This window comes from Triturus cristatus, chromosome 12 (genome assembly GCF_964204655.1).
Source record: "Triturus cristatus chromosome 12, aTriCri1.1, whole genome shotgun sequence".
Classification (NCBI taxonomy): Eukaryota; Metazoa; Chordata; class Amphibia; order Caudata; family Salamandridae; genus Triturus; species Triturus cristatus.
Genome location: NC_140595.1, coordinates 205,635,023 through 205,653,003, shown reverse-complemented (window position 1 = coordinate 205,653,003; position 17,981 = coordinate 205,635,023). Strand labels below are relative to the sequence as shown.

Sequence of the window (17,981 nt, the reverse complement as noted above, 5' to 3'; positions counted from 1 at the left end):
TGGTATACTTTGATCCCAAGAGATAGTTGCAGCTTGTAGTAGATGCCAGCCCCACCGGCCTAAGCGCAGTGCTAGCCCAGCGACAAGAGTGTGGTGAATGGGCTCCAGTGGCCTATGCCAGCTGAACCTCAACAAAGCAGCGATACTCACAGATCGAGAGGGAAGCAATCGCAATTCTATGGGGCTGCCAACACTTCTACATTTATTTGTACGGCCACCGGTTTGCTGTCATCACTGACCAGAAGCCCTTGATCCTGCTATTTCAAGGCTCCTCGTCACGCTCTCCCCAAGGATCGAGGAATGGATTTTGCAACTGCAAGAGTTTCAATTCACCGTTGAGTACCGGCCTGGCACCCGAAACCCGACAGATTTTCTATCAAGGCATGCCCGACCTGTCACAGTCTCCAAGGCAGCGGAAGCTGTGGCCACAGAAGACTATGTAAGGATGATCGTAGAGAGGTCCCGGCCCCTTTCGATGTCCCTGGAGGATGTCATAGAGGCCACGAAGAAAGATGACTGCCTTCAGATCGCCATTCAAGCTGTTGCCTCGGGTGACTGGAAGACACTGCAAAATCCAACGACACTCGGCACAGAGACAGCCCAGTCAATCCTGAAAGCGCTGTATCAGGTTCTCCAAGAGCTATCTGTGACCACCGATGGCTGCCTCCTTAGGGGCCCACGACTGGTGCTACCAGAAGTCCTGGCCCAGAAAGCTGCTCTTCTAGCTGACAGAGCCCACCACAGGATCGTCAAGTCGAAAAACCGAATCTGAAGTAAGGTCTGGTTTCCAAGCTTAGACCAGAAGATAGAAGCAGTGGTGAGGCACTGTCCAGTCTGCTTAGCAACCAGCCCACCAGATCGAGCCGAGCCAATCATCACCGAAGCAGCTCCCAACGTCCCGTGGGAAAGAGTGAGTGCAAACTTCGCCAGTCTCCCTGGAGGGAAAACATGCTAGTCGTAGTGGACGATTTCTCACGGTACTCCGAGGTGGAAATCATACCAACGACATCTGCAGCTGAAGTGATCCAAAAGTTAAAAAGCTCATGGCTACTCACAGTCTCTTCAGAGCAATTCGTAAGACAATGGGCTGCCATTCACCAACTCAGAGTTAATGGACTATCTAGTGTGCCACAATCTCAAACACCGCCGGATATCCCCAAGGTGGCCCCAGGCCAACGGCGAACTGGAGCGCCTGATGAGGACCCGTAACAAAACGATACAACTCGCTCTAGCAGAAAACTGCAACCTGGAGCAAGCTCTGTACCGATTCCTATGAGAATACCAGCTTACCCTGCACTGTACCACTGCCATTTCACAGAGCAAGCTATGTTTTGGTCGAACGGTGATGGACGCCATTCCACATCACACTGCGTATGCCAGTTCAGCGCAGAAGGGGTTAGAAGAAGCCCGGGGCTCCGGGCATGGTTCAGTTTCCTGACCACCAACCAAGCATTGTGTCCTGACTGTCTGTGAGCGCCTTGTTACTAGGCCAGTGGTCTCGCCCGGCAACACCACAATGACAGAATGAAAAGATGAACGATCAAAACAAAGGGGCAGGGGATACATACAAGTGAGGAAGAAGGCAGAAGGAGAACAGAAAGGCAAAGAAAATATGAGAGGAATGAGTCAAAATGAGGAAAGGCGAAAATAAGGTGAACTAGAGACAGTTATGTGGTTCCCTGAATGAAAGGACATGTGATCCGAGATTGTGTCTTTATTGGCATGTAAGAGAGATTGAAATATATGCATGAAAAGACCTGGAGCTTGCAATGTGAACATTCTGCTATGCTCACCATCCATCCATATGACCATGATGGTGAATGAGGGAAGAGGTGTGGTGCAACAGCCAGGGCAACTGACTCCAAAACCAGGGGGCTCACGGTTCGATCTCCGGTGCCGGCGGCAGATCAGCCCAGCACCATGTGACTCTGGGCAATAGTTCGCTTAATCTTCCCGACGGCCCCCAGCGCCTTGACGCCCTCGGGTAATTGTTCACGCTTTACTAATACTGGACATGACATGGGAATGATTTTTTTTTATGGAAGAGGTGGCTGGCGCTAGTACTCAGTGCAAAATCAACTTCAAAGGATTTGTTCTGCCCTTGTGACTGTCATTCTTTCAGATAAGTAACAAGGCAAGGAAGAGGAGGCAGGAAATAAGAGAAGCAACAAGATGGGAGATGTGGGCAGAAGAAGAGGAAGGAAGGGGGAGAAAAAAAATTAGAGTGAGTAAAGAGGAATATAGAACTTGGGCGGATTGGGCGAAAGAGAGAAGAAACGAGAGAATAAGGTAATGTTTGGAAAGCGAAGAGGAAGGAGAAAAAAAACGGCGCCACGCAATCAGATCTGTCACCGAGGCCAACCCATAACTCAAACAGATATTGCAAGAAGCTCTGGGTACGTCGCCTGGGGACTCCCCATCTGCTTTCAGAATCTATTTAAAGAGCTGTAAAGGCACTGAAGGGCAGACACTTGGAAAATTCATGTATGCGAACAATTCAGCTTCATTTCCAACTCTGTCCTCTCGCTCTTAATGAGAGATGACAGTCGGCAAGGAATTAAGAGAGTTTTCTAGACCTCAGAATCCAGCCATGGTCAAGTGTTACCCAAGGGTGGGAGGGGACAAATTCTGCCACAGAAAACCACCATGCAGACAGGCAGTGCCTCATTCAGAATGAGTGAAGTGGAGCTCTCTGATAAAACAAAGAATTTGTTCGAAACATATTCGGGGGTGGGGGGGAGGAGGGGGTAGAGCAAATGTGTGGTTTCGTGGTAATTCAGAGTATTTGTGAAGAGGTCCGCTGAACTGAAGAATTAATTGGTATTACCACTTAAGACACCATTCCAGGACCATCTCACCCCTCCATCGACCATGACCCGCCGAAATGGCCATTCTCCATTAAAAAATCGTTATAATTGTGCTACTCCAATGCTTGCGTATAACAAGGCATTGAGAGGACTGTATCTTTCCAAGGAGAGCATCCAGCAGGGTTGCATCTTTCCCCCAGGTGTGCCTGACTGCACCGTCGCCATCCAATGGGTGAGTCCTACGGGCTTAAACACTTCAAGAGCTGTACTCTGACTGGTGCACGCTATTCTAAAGAGGTGCACGAATAGGCTGGAATATTGCCATTTTGATGCAGAAAATGAGATAAGCTTTGGATCAGTCCAGAATAAACCCCAAGCACCTTTCAAGACCTATAGAGATGTAATATGTCAAGAAAGTCCTAGACATATTCCAGTATGCTGAACATACGTGCTCCGGCCAGAACGGTCATACGTTCTTGACAGTGCAATGAATGAACTCACGAAGCTTCATGACTGGCGTACACTTGACCTCGGTGGTTGGCAATTTGGGAATTTCAATACAATCACTCACACAGCCAATCTTGACTCTTTACCGCCGTATTTAAGTAATCACTCAAGTCTTCTAAATTAAATATGAGGCTGAAAATAGAAGTGTTTGGGCAACTTAGATATTTAATCTTGTATAGTATTTAGTCTTCATAGAGTGCTTCCTACCACCTACAAAGCTGTAAAGTGGTCCAAACCACACCAGGTCCTTTGGCGTCATTTTTGGAGCATAGCATCGCTGGGGTGTTAGTTGTAGGTAGGTCTTTTTGGTAGAAGTTGACTGGGCGCATGAGCTTAAGAGAGATGCTCTACAATGGTGTGGCGAGCCGGTAGGCACACACAAGCATGAGGAGTTGCAAAAATGTGTCAGGGTAGGCTCAACTGCCTACTCTGTTTTTACTTAAGGATGATATATACGTTTTAGTGCCGGGGAAGAGTCTGATTGTTATTACTTTACGAAATTTGAAATGGTTGTCAATTATTTTTGCAGGAATTGAGCTGCCTAAACTGAGGAGCTCTCATTTTTGATGGAATGAATGGTCAGGTGGGCAGAGGATGCAGGCTGGCCTCATGACGGAGTTTATGTTGAGAAAAGGGTGCTCCTGTGCCGTGAATTCCTCGATGTGTGATGCACAGCTTAGAGGTCATTATTTTGTTTTATTGCACAACTTAAATGGATCTATAGTTTTGACAAAGTAATTTACAACAATATAAATCAAGCAGCCTGTTTATACTATAAAGTAGGAGGGATAGTCGCCTTAATTAGGCTGTTTGTGCCTATTACTATGAACAACGAAAACCATTACTTCAGTCAATGAAAAAAGGATGCATCTGCACGGAAAGAAGAATAAAAGGAACGCGGCCAAGATGACTACTTATACCGCTTGATTAATAATGTTATAAATTACTTTGACAACATTATAGGTCCATTTAAGGTGTGGAACAACTTACATTATTTATATTATAAGGAACTGTTCTGCGCGTCAGTTCTTCTTTAGCCTTTGTGGTTTCGAGGCACATTTGTAAGCACCTTTCTGTATTTAAGCAAGCTACCGTGTCCCTTATGATAGATGTGCAGCCTTGCTCCACCGACCGCTGCAGTGTAATAGTCTCTTTATGGTAATAAATCGCGGCACAGACAGCCAGTGTAATAATTGAAGGGGAGATAAATATATCAAGAAGTTATCACTCCGGTACATTCTGGATTCCCTGTAGCTTGCGAATAAGGGTGGAGCGCACTAGGTCAACAGTGGCTTGTAATCTTTGAGGAAAACATAGGTAAAACAATTAACACAGAAATGTCATTATGTAAAAAGAACTTTGAGTAACGTGATAAACTTGTGCAACAAGGAAGAGTTAAGATTCTATAATCACATCCCGAATCCTAACTTAGTTTCATGAACTTGGGGGGTTGGTCAAATTATATCCTTCACTCGGTCTCTCTCTGTCCATCTGAGGCACCCCCCAACCCGCTACATTAGAAGCCAAACACGTGCTTAATTTGAGCCGGTGCTTTCTGGTGCTCAGCACCAGCACTTAATTGGTTTCCGGTGATGGGCATTGTCACCGAATTGTCAACACCATACTTAGAAGAGTCTACCACATGGTGGCGCTGCTCATCTAATTTAGAGATGAGCAGAACAATGGTGGTTTAGGAATACAATATACATTAAAATTGCTAATACCTGCCTCCCCAGCCATTCCTTTAGCTTTGGGGACCTGGAATAACCTGAACTGTCGCATTTACATGTGAGAGAGATGGCTAGTAGTTCGGTTTTTCAGCGATGAAAAGGGAGATGGGTGGTGCAAGCTGCAGTGGTCTCCTGGTCAGAACCCTGGCACTTAATATTTTACAAATTAAGCACTGCGAAACGCCTGTGGCACAAAGTCTCCACATCTAACTTTACAGCAACACTTGGAACTAACCCTCATGTATGTGAATCCAGTAAAGATCATGCCACTGACTATAACAAATGCATCTCCCAACTCCTTAATTATATCACATCCAATAAAAGAACAGCGTGCAGTCGCCCAAATACACCACTGGCTCCCAGCTTCACAGAAAATCTAACAAGCATTTACAATGCAATGGTCTCGGCATTGTTAAAGTTAGAGCTATTGGCATTGCTCATGACACTCTCAAATGCGAAAACTATTGCATTTGCACCCACACACACAGAGCCACTCTGCATCAAACGTAAAATAAGATAAAGCTGGAGGCAAGGTCGAGAGCAGACGCACAAGACTCCTGTCCTTGGCTCCTGCGCAGCATCACACTCAGAAACTACAGCATCCATCACAGCCCCGGCTCAAACAAACTGCCAAACACTCCCAATGAAGAGCTCCGAGGAGCACACAGCCCTGGTCAAGGACATAACCAGCAGCAGTGACCCGCCTGATCTAGGGTGAGTCTTCTGTCCCATCGTCTTGTGGGGTTACCTCTGTAACAATCTGCCCCACAAACCGTGGGGGACCTCTACTAAAAAGCAAAAAAGAATTTTGTAACATGCCGGGGGATAATCACACAGTGGAATAGGGGGATGTACAAAACATTCCTCGGACGGCAAGTGCCCAGCCAGATTTCCAGAATGTCAAAATTTGATAATTATACATACAATAATTCAAAATGAAAATCCAGATGTTATCTTGAATCTCTGAATTACAGTGGGGGTATCTTTGATGTGGGGTGAATAGCGTCAGTACCCTGGGGTACCTCTAGGATCGAGAGTGGGTAGAGTCAGTACGGGGAGAAGAGCCCGTACACTGATCCTTGCGCCTCTACACTTGAGCTGGACGTGACACGGTGGTGGAGGAGGAGGCCTGGTACAGTCAGCTACACCTGGCTGGTTAGTAAGGTAAAACAAGCATCATTGGGGTTTAACGGATTCTCCCAAACCAGGTCCAGGTGCTACTGCACAGAGAGGGCTGAGGCCAGGGTATACCGGGGGATCAGCACACTGGTTGTTCCAGGTATGGTGAAGGGGGTGCAAGGTCTGCGCACTGCAGGCCCTCTCTGCTGGACGCTCTTTTACTACCATAACCAGGGCTTTAAGTGGGATGAAAACACTGAAGGGGGGGAGGGGGGGTTCTCTACGAGGCGTGGCCAATGTAAATAAGGGCGCGGATTAAAAAATTTACGCTAAAAATCTATTCTTAGCATAGTGTTCCGCCCAATATGTATTTTGCGGTTCTGTCATTGCATCCAGATATATGACACAACAAGTAACATCATACCTACAAGAAGTCAGCACTGTTGCCTTTGTCAATGGTTGTTAGTTACGGACCTCCAGGGCACAAAACAGAGCCCGATAGAGACCCGTTTCGAGGCCTCCATAAAAAAACTGCCGGTGCGCAGATCCGGTGAGACCCGGCCAACTTAAAGCCCTGACCATAACATCTCTCCCTGCCTCAGCCCAACTCTCAAAAGTGTCCAAAGGGCCGGACAGGAAATAGAAACAACAGTCACAGTACTCACATCCTCCATGATCCAGCGATCAGATCTCACTCCTCCAGGCTTGCAGGTCTCACTGGCCCAGGTTTACCGATCTCACTGGTGCAGCGCTGCGGATCTCATTCCTCCAGGGCTGCGGATCTCACTTATATAGAGATGCGGGTATCACTGATCCGCGGCTGCAGATGTAACCCATCCAGCGCTGCAGATATGCCGCATCCAGCGCTGCGGATCTCTCTCTCTCGCCGTGGGCAGCAGAGCTCACTCACCCGTCGGGGCAGCCGATCTCACCTCGATCCAGAGCGGCGGCAGGTCTCACCCACCGAGACTGCCGATCTCACCCTTCCAGGGCTGAAGATTTAGCTGTCTGGTCCACAGCTACAAAGCCCATAGCCGTGGCAGGCAGCTGTGGCAGGTTTCACCGTCTGCCACAGAGGGGTGCGGGTGCAGACGTATCGCCACTAGGCTGCAGATTTCAGCGGCGGTTTGGCGCTCTGCGGTTCGGCTCTTGGCGGTCCGGGGCGTCAGCTCAGCGGTGCGGGGCTTCAGCTATCAGCCATCACTGGCTTCAGCTCGCGCTGCTCGTGGCCTCGGATAAATAGTGACGCTCACTGGAGGCTCCAGCATCTGCCGGGCGTCTCACTGCTGCCCCAGCGTCTGCTGTCTGTGCCTAGCTCCTCTGTCTGCCGCCCGTCTCTGGTGTCAGTCCGAGCCCGATCCCTCCGCACAGAGCCGCAGTTCCTCTTGGCCGGAGCCCCCTCGCTCTACTCACAGCTGCAGCGCCTGTAAACTTTTGCAGAGCAGAAAAAAAGTTCGGTTTCCGGTTGCTTGAGGCCGAGTCTCCGAGCAGCCTGGGTCCTTCTACAGCAGGCGCGGACAGTGAGGCGCAGGGGCGAGGCGGGCCACCCACGGGGTAGGGGGGCAGTGACACTACTGGAAAGAAACACCCCGTGGGGACCGACAGTGGCGTACAGAGAGAGGAGTGAGCGAAGAGGCTGGGGTGGCCAGATTGTGTGAACTGTTATCCCGATTGCAAACAAATTTTTTTTACAAAATAAATGTATTTCCATAACAGTTCAGACTGGACCAGCCAAAGCTTAACCTGAAAGAGTGGGGGGGGGAGGGGGGGGCGGGGAGGGGGGGGGGCAGCTGAAGCGGCAGAGCAGAAGCGGACACTGTATTTTTCTTCTAGTAAGAAGGAAAAGTCAGAGTCCTGTTACTTCTCTGCCGCCCGTGAACCATGTGAAATGCAAGCAGGAACAGCATTGTTTACTCACCGGACTTGAAACGCCGATCCAGCAGCAAGGAAGAGGCGACCCCATGTCCGCTCTGACCGCGCACAAAATGGACGAATCTTCTGACGCTAAAAAAACCAAAAAACACGCCCACCACCTGTAAAAGGGGCGGAAAGGGGCGGGGCTTAAAAAAAGCGAAAGAAGTGAAAAAACACGCCCCTGAATCGGAAAAAGACGGGGCTTGTTTGGAGAGACAAAGTTCTTCTCCAATGGCTGACCAGCATTTAAGAGGCCAGCCAATGGAGAAGAGGGAAGAAGAGGGGCGGGTTAAAGCCCCACTTCTGAAAACGTTAAATCTCACGAGCGAGACTGCGCAAGCGCAGCCTTCGCTAGCCGAGACCTAAAAATCACCAAGTTGGCTTGCAAAAAAAGCAGCAAGACAATAGTGTTCTAATTATACTACAGAAAAACGTGTTCAATATCAAAAAGCACTAAGGTGCTGCAAAAACAATTTTGACAAGCTAGAGCCTCAGACTATGAGATGCAAATAAACACCACAGCCAATGTGTTTATTGAAATCTTTGAAGTCATTTACAATTTCTCAATCCGGTCTGTTTTAGCATTCTCATAACCCCATCTCAATCTCTGCGTGACACCCTCTTTTTCACAACAAAATCAGTAAAATAAGTGATTCACTCTCAGAACATGCTCAGTGTACACTAAGCATTGTCATGAACCCTCCCGATATCTTCAGTAAACGCAGTGTTATTACATTTTTATATACTTGGGCTAAAAAGCCCTAGAAAACTTTATTTTCCGAAAATCTGGCTCATGCCCCGCACACAACCTTAATTCACATGATTACTATTTTCATCACCCCTGCACTTACCAACCACTGTAATTTTCACTTAGATAATTCAAGATGTAGTCCAACTGGGAGCAGGCCATGGTTCTACCTCTGCTCAAGAACCCTTGGCAGACACATATGTCCTAAGTAACAGTGTGCCCCCTGAATATCGAAGATAGAATATTGTGGTATGTAAATATTGAGGACAAAATATTGAAATTGAATGATTAGATTTTCTATGTCTAACTCCACATACGTACCTTGATGATAGATATATAGTTCAGGGGCGTAACACAGGCCCCTGCATCCCCGTGGTGCCGGGGGGCGAACTGCAGGGGGCCCCCTCAGCACAGTACTTAGGCCTGAGCACTCTGCATTAAATCCAGAGTGGGGGCCTGCTGTGTACATTGCAGGGGGACCTTTAAACTTTCTTTACGCCACTGATATAGCTTCAAGTTGCTCAGATGTTGAGTTAGAAATATCAAATGCATGCCTCCCCTATATGCATTTACTTTTAGATATTTCGAGCCTCAATATTTTGTCGACAATAATCTTATGTCACAATATTTCTATGTTCGCTATTCAGTAGTACAGTGACAAGTAACTTTCATCTAATTTTGTTGCACTCACTACCCGACCACAATTCTAGACAAACATTGGCAAAGCAAACAGGCCCTGCCCAAGCAAGATCTATTGATTAAAGCTAAGAAAAAAAGCCTTATGTTGTGGCCAGCGTTTACCAAAATTGTAAATCATTGCCTAGAGCAACATTTTTCACTGTACATAACTATTCACAGTTGCACCTTGCGCCTTTGTCGCTGACTTCACAATTGTCACTTGCGTCGCTATCTGTGTCACCTACGCACTCCGAGCACCATGTCCAATTCTGTTTTTTTTCGCATTTAATTTGCCTACAGTGCTGCTACAACTGTATCTTCCTGTTTCTTTCATTTTCGTCCACAATTATATGATGCAATGTGCACATTCTAAAACTATTCCAGAGTCTCCCGTCTTCTTTCCACGTAATGTTTTACACATACATGTCTATTTGTCCTTAAGATTGCTACCAGTTGAGATATTGTTCTTTTTCATGTACCTACCCTAATCTCAATGTGGTGTATGGGTTATACTCCTGTGGTTTATTACCAAAGCTACAGAGAGCGCATGACATGCTGAAAAATAAAAACAAGGGGAGTGGTCGCCACGCTAAAGCGTGCTTTAACCTCTTCTGTGCCCATGACGAGATAGTCTCGTCATGGAGCACGGTCGCGCTGTGCCCATGACGAGACTATCTCGTCATGAACCCCACCCGCGTGTGAAACGCCCGGCACAGGAGGGGTAAAGGGCGTGGCACCGAAGGGGTTAAAGAGGCGGTGCTGTGTCATTAAAGAAAATAGTGCTCACAGACTAGATAAAGCAGACCATGTAACAACACAAGTAAAAAGTCCAGTTCTCATGGGAGGTTTAAAATGCAGACAAGGCAGTACCAATGAGGGACTACTAAGCCTATTCATGAATCAAAAGCAAGGATTTAGAAAGAACAGTAACAGGAACCAATTGAAAAGATGGGCGGGAAATGAGTGGAGCTTCAAGTCAATACTTGAATGCAGCATGCCTCGCAGCGCAAGCGCTGCCCAAGCTCGACCTAAAAAGGTCAACATAAAAGAACAATAGGGTGAAAGACGAAGTGTAACAGATCATGTACAGTTTCAGCCTCATCAAAAAGAATTTGTGAGGCTTTCCACAATAACCACCGTCTTCTCCATGGAAAGATGACAAATGCAATGCCTGACCCAGTAAGTAAAACACAGCAGACCTGCTGCACGTATAGAGCTGCTTAGAGTCCGATGCCGCCATTTAAACCCGACCACGTCAGCCGCCGGAAGAACACCTGTTGAGCAGTGGCGGCTGCCACAAACAAAGGGTGGGGGGGTTGATGAAGCATGGAAGGGGGTGAGCAGGGGCGCGTGTGGGTGGTTGATGATAATTTTTAAAGAATGGAACTTACCTTAAGCTGCTGGCCGCCTTCCTTGTCTGAAGCTCCCAGCATGCACTGGGACAGACCCTCTGTGCAATCCCCGCGCTGCTCTCATGCTATGAGTGCAGCGTGGGGATTGGCTTGAGTGGGCTGAAAAGACGCTCCGCTCAGAAGAGGGAGTCTGTGCAATTTCTCAAGTCCGGCTGTACAATACAGCAGGGTTGGAGAAACCTAAGTGCGCATGTGCGTTTAACCTGCTTGAGATGGCCTGCCAAACACAAATTTGCTCTTAGAAGTGCACATAGCACTCCTCCTCCCCCTGCCATGTCCCAGCCTCACCCCTCCCTGCACACGATGACTAAGACCCGGCAAATAAAAAATAAAACAATGATAGAACATTGTTCTATTTTTCACTTGGTGGCTCTGAGCTAGTGAGGCGACGCTCCTCCGCCATTGTGGAGGAGCTGCCTCTGCTTTTGAGTCAGCGGCATTTACATGCTAGGAAGGGGCAAAGGGAGTGGCGGCATGGGTAAGCAAGGACACTGGGAAGGGGCAGGGGGTGGAAGGTAGCAACATGGAGAAGTGGTGGGTAAGAGGGAAAAGCAAAACTAACTGTGAGTCTATAGGGCTAGGTGAACTTCATACAACAGCACCATAAAAATACGTTCCTACCAAAATATCACTTTGGATATGTGCATGCATTATGAGATCTTATGAATGCATCGAAGGTTCCCATCACCCACATAGAGTGGCTTGCCTCATCATTTGGGAAACCAGGGACTATTATCTGAGAACCGGATGCCACCAAGTTGTCATGAGGCAAGGTTCAGGATACGTCCCGGATGCTCGTGTGGCAATGTTGTGAAAAATGGGAGGACCACTCTAGGACATTGTGTGGGGTGATGTGTGCAGTGCGATTAAGTGAATGTGGTGTAGTAAAATTGGGAGCAAGGCACAAAAAATAGTTTAATAAGGTGCTGCCTTGGTACCAAATTAAAACAGTGCTTATGACAGTTTTAACAAATAACTGTGGTGGAAGTGGTCGACATGTTTCAGCCTTGGGTAAATATGCCCTGGCTTTCGTCAGGACCGAGTAAGCTACTGCAACTATAATTGTGAAAAAAGGTAAATCATACAACCTGCACCTGAAGTAGGTGTGGAAGAAATTACCTGTAGAGTGAAGACAAACATAATGAATAATGCTGTTTAAAAGTGAACCCTTAAAGATGATAGGTCACACAACGCATCAAATTAATGCTCAATTATGCCCAATACGTATTAGTAGAGACACCTTTTCAAAAGGATAAAGGTACAAAAAGTTTTTTTCACTTACCCGAATTAATCACTTTTTGTGATTTTCCCCTCAGTTCTAGAATAGTACATTTATACCTACTGCTGTTGGTCATCGGGTCGTTACAGTCGGGGGATACTGTCGGTAGACTATGTCACCTTTCTGGTATATTTACACGCGTATTCAAAATACTAGATGCGCGTTCTACTGAGTACACTCTGATCAGTTTCATTGTCTCGAACCAGTATATTCATGGATCTGGTGTTCGAATAAGGCATGATAGTATCCCTTAACACCGATTTTTGTTCTAGAGACGGACTATTGCTGATTAGGTTAATGTACAGTTCGATATTTGAACTACAACCCCCATGATGCCTGAATCACGTGCTATCGCGTCATCGGTGGGCGCCACTGCGGACGCTATTCCGGCATTTTTGCTTTCGGAGAGTTTAAATGACTGAAGGCATGAAGACCGCTTACCTCCCCTCCGGCTCAGCAGTTGCCCGAGGTACCGACGGAGAGGTAAGATCGGTGCACTAATTGGAATACTGTTTAAATATAACGAGAGGGGCTGCCTGTTTAGATTTAGTTGCACGCTATCGATGCCATGCACATGATACTCTTTCTATTTGTCATGCCGCTGCGGCAACATGAGAAGGGCGTTCAGCTAGTTTCTTTACAAATGAGACTTCGAACCTTATCTGTTTCCTTTGGCAATTTGTGTACATACACCTTTCTTTCGATATTTTTTCTCGAAAGACAAAACTGTATTTAATAGTAGAGATGAGTGCAGTTAACATCATTCCTGAGTGCCTGTACACTAAGTAACAACGCCACGACTGCTCTCTACTTATTTTAAAGATCACTGTTAGTAATATCTAGCTTAGACAGGGCTCTACCCCGGTCACAGGACTACGCCTATGTGTTTCTGCCCTGGGTTTTTTAAGGACAAGCGTCTCCCACTTTTTGAAGGTAGTGTGTCACATTATATGATGGACCATGCCTCTTATTCATTATTTCAGAGCGGGGCCTCCTGTTTCCTGAGCAGTTGCCAGGTGAGGTGAGGCTAATACCCAGATTAATTCGGGTAAGTGAAAAAAACTTTTTGTACCTTTATCCTTTTGAAAAGGTGTCTCTACTAATACGTATTGGGCATAATTGAGCATTAATTTGATGCGTTGTGTGACCTATCATCTTTAAGGGTTCACTTTTAAACAGCATTATTCATTATGTTTGTCTTCACTCTACAGGTAATTTCTTCCACACCTACTTCAGGTGCAGGTTGTATGATTTACCTTTTTTCACAATTATAGTTGCAGTAGCTTACTCGGTCCTGACGAAAGCCAGGGCATATTTACCCAAGGCTGAAACATGTCGACCACTTCCACCACAGTTATTTGTTAAAACTGTCATAAGCACTGTTTTAATTTGGTACCAAGGCAGCACCTTATTAAACTATTTTTTGTGCCTTGCTCCCAATTTTACTACACCACATTCACTTAATCGCACTGCACACATCACCCCACACAATGTCCTAGAGTGGTCCTCCCATTTTTCACAACATTGCCACACGAGCATCCGGGACGTATCCTGAACCTTGCCTCATGACAACTTGGTGGCATCCGGTTCTCAGATAATAGTCCCTGGTTTCCCAAATGATGAGGCAAGCCACTCTATGTGGGTGATGGGAACCTTCGATGCATTCATAAGATCTCATAATGCATGCACATATCCAAAGTGATATTTTGGTAGGAACGTATTTTTATGGTGCTGTTGTATGAAGTTCACCTAGCCCTATAGACTCACAGTTAGTTTTGTATTTATATTGCGGATTGGGATTTTTTCTGTTTGAGTCTTTAAACTTATATCCCGTAGACCCCCTACTCTTTTTGAGATTCTTTTTATTGTTAAGAGGGAAAAGCAGCAACATGGACAAAGGGTGGGAATTGGAAGATGCAACAGTGAGAAAAAAAAGTACCTAATCGCAATGTAAGCAGCTCATGAACACTAATAACGTTGAATCAATCTGTGATTGGTCCTTGCTCCTAACAGTAAAAAGGATGCACTTCCTAAGGAGGGGAGAGTCGGTATCAGGTCAATCTAAAAAGACAGGGGGGATGATTCCTTTAGGAACTAGGGCCCTCACGCACCCATGTGGGTGTCATGTTTCATCATAGGGCATGCTCCTCGTCGAGCTGGCGCTCCTATACCTGTCAGGTACCCACAAGGGGGCTATTTATCAGAGATCTTTTATCCCAATGCTATATGTGAAGTGGAAGAGTATGGCCCCGGGTGTAGATTGTTGTAGTGTGATGTACGTGCATTAGAAGTGTTATTTAAAATAGACTGAGCAATTTTCTGAGTCCAGTTTTAATCAGTGAGTATGCTTGTCTGGTAACAAAGGTGGTGGTTCCCAGTAGAAGCAATGATCTCTGTTAGCCAAAAGGTTAAAAGCTCGACATGTTTCTTGCAGTGGAGAAAGTCAATGATGATCAAGGAGCAATTTGTCAGGACCGGTGAATTTTAATCTACACAGTGGTTGAATCCCGAGTGTGAATCAAGGCTAATCCAAACACTAGACACCCTACATGTGGTGTACCTTTAGGCAGTGTTGCCTACAAGGCTACCCCCCAACTTGGGTAGCACTTTAGCCTCCTCGAGTGTGGGCTGAGACCACACTGATTTTGTGTGAGAATCAACGTGACATTGCACAGGACGACCTACTTCGTCTCAGGTGCCTCGCTCCACAGAAAAGGAACGAAGTGACGCTTGGCCTGCATTTGCCAATTAGGAGGCTGCAAGGAAGAGTGACATGGAAGCCAATAAATGATAAGCGTTGTGCAGGCTCCAAACCCTTTATTGTAAACAATAGTGTCTAGCAACCAACAGCACACGCAGCGCGAGGCTCCTTACAGGCTCGACCTAAAAGTGAAGCAAATAAACAATTTTCTTCTTTCCTGGACACTAATGCAATTCTGGATCCTGCTTAATTTGGCTTTTGCCCACTTCGTAGTACTGAGACTGCCCTACCATCAGTGCTCAATGGTCTTACATTATTAGGAGACTATGGCCACTCAGCGGCACAACAGTGACGGACAGAAATTCAAGCAAGGGGTGCGAGCGTGCCACACACACACACTCATATTCATTAATCTACATGCACACTTACTTATAGCCATCCATTCACAAGCTCAAACATACACCCACCATTCATAATCACATACACACCTGTTCACAGCACGCACATACATTGACATACACAGAGGAAAGTATGCACCCAATATTAAAAAACAAATTTACAGGGCCACAACAGTGATCTCGGGGGGAGGTGGGGAGGGAAGGGAACCTCAGCGGTTCTTGCAGGATTGGGTCTCCTGCCTCTCATTGGCTGATCTTGTTATGGCTTTATCACCAAGAGAGAAAAAGAGGCTGAAATAGACCCCACGTTTGCCTCTAGGCGTTCATCACATCACACATTGAAGTGGTAGCTCGTTGGATAGGCACTCCTGTGTTTTTTTGTGCTTCTCCAGAGAGTCTGTTCACCTGTCCTACTTTTCAACTCTAGTTCTGGATAGTTCCAAGATTTGGATGAGGTGGTATCAGTCACATAATGTTACATGCTTCATCATAGGGCACCTCATACCACCCGGGTAATATGGTACTACCAGGCCAGACTCAACCTCAAGTAGAACTATCTTGAGGGAGTTCTTAGAAATTACTTAGTCTGGATAATTACCTGGGATCCATTTTAGCAAAAAAATATCTTAGGGGAAACCACAAGGAATCCTTTATTAGGTGGTACCCTATGTGTATAAAGAAATACTAAAGAAGTATACTCCGAGGATGTTTTTGGGTTTCATGGAACTTACATACCTCTGTGGTGCCAACATGTTTCTGCCCTTGGATAGGTCTTGGACATTCATCAGGGCTTATTTTAGGATCCCTGAATTAGTCAATGTGATAATGTAAAGGAAACGACCTACCTCTCATTGTGAGAACAAAAGTAAATTACCTGTTATTAGGGTGAAAAGTGAAAAAATAGCAACATTAGGGTAGACAGGCATTTGAAGGAAAAAAAAATATGTTACCCATATTAACACAAAACAAACGCATTGCATGTTCGACGAGTGAAGTAACAAACGTGAGAATAACACCATGTTACTTTACAGTGTTAAAACTGCTACTTTACCTAATCCAGAGGCCCTGTGCCTCCTGGTCTGTGCAGAGGTGGGCAACTCTTATTGTCACACTCTATGGAATGTACAAATTAGGCTCTCCTGAAGTACGAACAGTGTTGGGTTTATAGATTACACACTGACACCTATAGACTCAGTGATGAAATTCCTTGGCGCTCTATTGGGCGATAAATAAACCATAGTGAAATAAAGGCTATATACCTATTGACCTATATGAAACTAAATGTACCCAAATATACCAAAGAGGTATGTGTCCATGATGATAGTACCTCCCTCCACTATACTAGGGATGTGATTCCAAGCTGCGCAATACTGTACTGAGCTTGTTCTCAAAGTAATGTAAAAAGTAATTAGATTACTCTAGACATCAAAATATTGTTCATAACAACAGGGGAAATATTACTCCCAGCATCCACAGCCAGCTACTTGTGTGAGGATTCTCATTGGAAATTACGCGACAAAAGTAAGAAAAAGCCACCACATTCTTAAGATATTATGTCAAAAATAAAAACTTCAGAACAAGACAGGAATTACATTTCTGTCATGTGTTTACATGAATTGTATCGTATCACAACAATCACATGAAGGAATATTACCCCAAAGAAAGAAACAGGAAACAGCCATGTTGAAAAAACTCCGCTTCCCAGCAACCTTACTAAAGAATCCAGTGAGCTGCAATATAGGTGCATGGCGAAGGGCGGGCCACCATCGGGCACTGCTTCTCTGACCGCAGGTGTCTCTGATTAAAACTCCTTAACGAGAAATGCCCCACTACAAATGCGGAGCACCTGCATAATTCCCGCTGGACCAATAGCAGGAGTTGCAACGTGCTCAGCAAATCCTGGTCAGGTGTTTCCGTGATTTGAAATCCTGACTGGCCAAAATACTCAGGTGATGGACAAACACTACCTCAAATAAAGGTGGTTTACAGCAAGCTAAAGGGCCGCCACTTCCTTTGCATTTTTTCTATTAGATGTATGGACTCTGGGGCAGAGTAGGAATACAGAGATCCCCAAGGTCCGGCAGAGCTTACCTGCTTCCTGCCGTGAGGGGAACGGCTATCTTGCATTCCTGTCCTGCCACGCCGTGAGGGGAACGGCTATCCTGTATTTTTGTCCTGCCACGCCATGAGGGAAACGGCCAGACATCCATGGGCGCTGGTTGCACAAGCGGGGAGAACAACGTGAGGACTACATCCCCCAGCAGCCCCGCGCACGTCACGCGGCACTTGCGCCTGGAGGCACGATAAAAGCGCCGTTGACCTCTCGCACCGTGGAACGCGCACGGGCGGGCCCGGGCCAAGGGCGGGCCCATCTGTGCCCGTCAGAGGCTGAGCTGGGCCATCACCCTTGGCTTTCTCCAGGGATCTCCGCAGACCTCCAGAAACTGATTCAACTTGACACAGCTTGTAAGGTCAGTGATCCCTGTTCTACGAACTTTCATTTCGGCCACTAGTCTAACCTGCATACAAATATGGGTAGGCGGATTGGTACGGGGAAACCTAAAGCAACACTCCCACAACCCTCCTCTTCTCACAAACCAGCCTCTATAGACAGAATGCTACAGAGAGCCATTGGAGCAGATGCCACCGAAATTGAACTAACTGAAAGACGATTGTCTCTTACCCCCC

The 17,981-nt window shown here is 46.4% G+C and overlaps 2 protein-coding genes across 5 annotated transcripts in view; one reads left to right on the top strand and one right to left on the bottom strand.

Moving 5' to 3' along the window:
• The window catches only part of PARD6A (par-6 family cell polarity regulator alpha), a 283,775-nt gene that overhangs the window by 62,222 nt on the left and 203,572 nt on the right, over positions 1-17,981 (bottom strand). The window lies entirely within an intron of this gene.
• The window catches only part of LOC146773073 (uncharacterized), a 682,875-nt gene continuing 682,156 nt past the window's right edge, over positions 17,263-17,981 (top strand). For all 3 annotated transcript variants that reach the window (XR_014972165.1, XR_014972166.1, XM_085638324.1), the window contains exon 1: positions 17,263-17,764. The gene's annotated coding sequence lies outside the window, so the exon portion shown is untranslated. The remainder of the gene's footprint in view (positions 17,765-17,981) is intronic.